The sequence below is a fragment of the Heterocephalus glaber genome, unplaced genomic scaffold, assembly GCF_053883595.1.
Source record: "Heterocephalus glaber isolate CG9 unplaced genomic scaffold, H.glaber_assembly_v1.0 deba00000071, whole genome shotgun sequence".
Classification (NCBI taxonomy): domain Eukaryota; kingdom Metazoa; phylum Chordata; class Mammalia; order Rodentia; family Bathyergidae; genus Heterocephalus; species Heterocephalus glaber.
The window spans coordinates 30,331,712-30,336,324 of NW_028258137.1; positions in this window are offsets into that span (position 1 = coordinate 30,331,712).

Below are 4,613 nucleotides of genomic sequence, written 5' to 3' on the forward strand. Positions count from 1 at the left end.
AAGTCTCACCTTGTCAGCAAACAGGTGATGTTTAGTACCTGGGAAAGGAGAAATCTCTTTCCTTCCAAAGCTGGTTATGGACTTTGAGACATTTCTCCACATTAATCCCCAGAGACAACGTTTTCTAACATAGAAGCCCAGGCTCTAACATTTCCAGTATGAACTTCTTTTTCTACTAATTCAAGGGAGAAAATGACTTGACTCCTATATGCCTCAATCTTCCCCGTTGTGCTTTGAGCTGGTTCCACTCTCTGGGCCTCAGCTTTCCCTTCTGTGTGATGGGTGAGAGGGTCCCATCATTCATTTCCCTTCTGGGATCCCATTTGTACCAAAAGGGGAGTGAGTAGATGATGACTTGTCAGGACTATAACTAAGAGTAATGGAGATTGATTCAGTAGAGGGTGAGCCCCACCCTGCCCCTCTAATTGTACCCTGGCAGGAAGTGAGGAGGGCCAGGGCAGGAGAGCCTGCTGCCACGGAGGACTCACCTATCAATTGATAATGATACCTTCCTGGCTTTTTCAGATGTTTTAGCCACCTGGGGTCTTTGCAAAGCCTTTATTACTTTCCAATTGTCTTATTTTCCTGTTACGTTTATACTTTGAAATTAGTTCAGTGACTCAGCTGTTTGACTTCTTATGAATTTTAAGCTTCTACATGCTATTTGCTTGTTCCTGGTTTTCAGACGCGTGGCTTATATTTTAACTCTTTCCTGGCTGCCACAAACTAAGCTGCTGTCAGTTACCATCCTGTATCTCTAATGTACCACTTGTTCCTTTTCCTGTGCTGAGAGCCCCTGAATCCTATTTCCAGATTAAATAGAGCTGGGGATTTAGCTCAGTGGCATTGTGCCTGCCTTGCAACCACAAGGTCCTGAGTTCAATCCCCGGTACCAAAATATATATATAATATATATATATAATATATTTATATATTATATATATTATATATATTTATATGTATTAGAAAGAAAAATCTGATACTTCTGCAAATTTTCTTCTAAAAAATCATGACCCCAAATAGAGCAGGACAGTTTTACATCATAAGTCATTGCTATTTAAATAATCCACAAAATTTTCTGGGATAGAAGGGACTTCAGAGTTCATCCATAGCAGCCCTTTTCTCCCTAAAATAGTGGCTATTTAACATGTCCTTGAATTCCTCCCATGACAGAGTGCTCACTACTTCCAAAGGCAACTGATTCCACCTTCAAACAACTTTTTGATGGTGATTAAGTTCTTTAGGGTAACATCTGTCTCCTTGTAGCTTCTACTTGGTGGCCCTGTGTTTAGCCATACCTACCATTCTACCTAACAACTCTGTGCATATTTAAGGATGGGAATAACATCTCCCTTGTTCTACTCCATCACCACCACCACCCATCCTGAATTATCTCTTTTCTGCACCCCTCTGCTACTCAGGGTGTCTTTATAATACACTGGTTCCAAATCAAAGCTCTTGGCATTGCCTTTGGAATTCAGCAGCTGCCAGCGACATCAAAGCTAATTGCTTAAGAGACCAGGGGGACACATCTCAAGCCTGCCTCAGCCATGGACTTTTCCTCAGGTTTCCTTTATCGGGTTTGCATCTATTCCATCCCTGTGCAATACAAACACTTCCCCACTTCACCACCCTGAGAGATCTGCTCCCTCTCTCTCACCAGGGATAGGCCATAAGCATTCTGGATTACTCGGGAAGGTGCAAAAGGGTAAGACTCCTTACTTCCTGACTGCCTGCCTTTCTGCCTGGCCTCTGTGATGTTTAGTTTACAATCCTTACCTTTGACATATCTCCCTCTTTGTACCAGCACTGCCCTGTGGTAATGGTGCTGTGTGGAAAGAATTCTCACTTTGCCTTTACATCAGCATCCAGCATTTTCCATGCTCATCCACCTCCTCAGTCGTGCCTGGGCATCCACCTGAACTCCTAAGTACATGAGCACTAGCAGCTGTTTCATGAGCATGTCAAGCTTCTTTGGCCCTTTTTGTCTTTGCACCCTAAGGCACCCTACCTCTTCTTTCTTGTCTGCTAAACAAACACCCAGCCTGCATGATCAGCTACTGTGTTCCTTTCTCAGACTGCATGGTGCTGACCTTTTCTCCCCCAGGTCCCATTCAAAATTTTGTTTAAAGTTTTCTTTTTCTTTTTCTTTTGCATCTTTTCCACAGAAAATAAGAAAAGCAAAGCCTCAGTCCTCATCAGGGGTTACTATCTACTTAGGGCTCTCAGGTCTACATATGTGGAACAAAAGAATACATATTTGATAAAATTATTTTATTGTTATTCTCAAAGGATTTTAAAAGGTTCAGTATGTGTTCACATTAATGGTGTCTTTTAATGCCATCCATATGTCAAGTGGAGAGGCAAAGGACAAAAAGTGAGACAGGCAGGACAAACCAGAACCAGACCCCAGGGTGATGTCACTTGGGGAAGGATACTGAACATCACACAGCTGGGCCTGGTGTCAGGAGGTTGTGAAGTCAGGTGGGGACTGGCTCAGCTCAGCACATCCTGATTCCCTGGAACGTCCTGCCTTCAGTGACCAGCACACATGACCTGTCTCTGAGAGTCAGCCCGGGATCTTGGACTGCTACATCTTGACCGGGGGCCCAGAGTGACCTTGGAAACATAGCCCCATTGGGGAACCCAGGCCAGACATAGGGAGCCCTGGGTAACAGGCAGTTTCTCTACTTTTACAAGCTAACTATGGAACAGGAACGTATTCAGATCAACCAGTGGTTTTCTTGTGCTGCCAGAGGAGGAAAGGGCATCATGAAACCATGGTCTGTACCAATTGGAGTGTAGTAGTAGTTCCTGTGAGCCAAGGCTGGAGTTGGCATTGCTCCCTGGGCCTGTCCCACTCTGCTCTAAAAAGTTCTCTGGTCGTCCTTCTAAATCTCACAGATGGAAAGCAAATCCCCACCCATTCTTCTTGTGATGAAGCAGCAAAGCAACCCAAATGCAAATACAAATTGTAATATCTAAATAAGATCTTGCTCCAGTAGACTGATTCTCTGCCTAAAAATGAAAGAAGAGAAATGGATTGCTTTTATTACATGTTTTCTTTTTTGTTTTCAGGTATTACCTTCTATAGAAAATCAGAAAGATTTCCCATTTAGCAGCTTCTTCCCCCAACACATTGTATTAGTAGTTTATTCCTTGTTTCAATAACAAAATACCAAAGATTGGGTACTTTGTTTTAAAATGAGATTTATTTAGCTTTCAGTTTGGAGGCTGAAAGTTCAAAATCAAGAGGCCCCACATTCCCTGTCTTTGATGAAGGCCTCCCGGTAGATGATGTCATGGCAGAAGTGGGTGTGAGAAGGAGCCTCCACTCTTGAGCAAAGAGGCCCAGAAAGAGGGAACCAGCTGAGAAATTAGAGACCTGGACAGTGGGGCAGAAAGAGAGTTGACAGGTGGTTAGCAGAGTAGATTTGTTAGGAGTGGCACATCCCTTGGGAATTATCAGAAAGACTAACCCCAAAGCTCATGAGAAACATGGGGTTTTAGTAGTTCCAGAAGATAAAGTCTCTCATGAGTGTATGGTGCTAGAGATCAAACCAAGGCCTTGTGTATGCTAGGCAAACACTCCACCACTAAGATATATTCCTATTCCCATAATTGATATCATAGTTTGCTCTCCCAGCCTGTGATGAAGATTTAGGCACTGTCAGTTTTATGTGCAAGCTGGGTCCAGGAAGCAGGAGTGAAGGAACAGGATGAGCAAGCCAAAGAAGGAGGAAATACAAGATCACCAGGTGTTACAGGGTAGTGCTGTGAGCAGCAGGGGCTCACTTCTGCCAGTTCCTCAAGAGCCCTGTGAAGGAGCACCTTTTGGCTTTGTCCCCAGAAAGATAGAAAGCAAGAGGTCTGTCACTTGGTAGGGAGCTACAGATCACAAGGTCAGACAGTGCTCCTTGCACGGGGACTCCCAGCCTCTTACAAGCCCTGAATGGAAAGCACAAAGGTGTGCTATACCCCTTTTGAGCACAGAGTGTCATTTTGCAAAAGGTGAGTCTGAGCCCATAGAGAATTTTTCATGGTGGCTAACACAAAATTCATAAGTGGGTGAGGCAATCATGATGCCAGGCACCAAAGATATCTCTGCTGTTGGACATAATAATGGGATGGCAGTCTGTGAAGAGCTGGAAGGTGCTGCCTGCTCCAACTCAAATATTCTGTCTCTGATGAGAGCCTCATGCTAGATGGTGTCATGGCAGAATTGGGTGTGAGAAGTAGCCTCCACTCTTAAGCAAAGAGGGAAGCAGAAAGAGGGAAGCAGCTGAGAAATTAGGAACCTGGGGCAAGCTCCCACCACACCCAGCAAGGAGAACCTGAAAGAGTGGTAGTAACTGCTCACCCCATCTTCTCCCATCCTCAAGACCGGGCTGGAGGCACAGACTTTGCCTCCAACCAAGAGCAGGGTGACAGGCTAAGGTCTTCCTGAAATGGCTCCAGTAGCCTGAAGTATACGATCATAGAGAAGTTCTTCCTGAGCTGAAACTAATGGCACCTGAGAGGCATAGGGTAGGGGACACGAAGGGTGATTAAAAAGGGTTTTGCTTTTAACCAGGGCAAGAAGCCTGAAGAATAAAATCTTGGTTGTAGAGAAA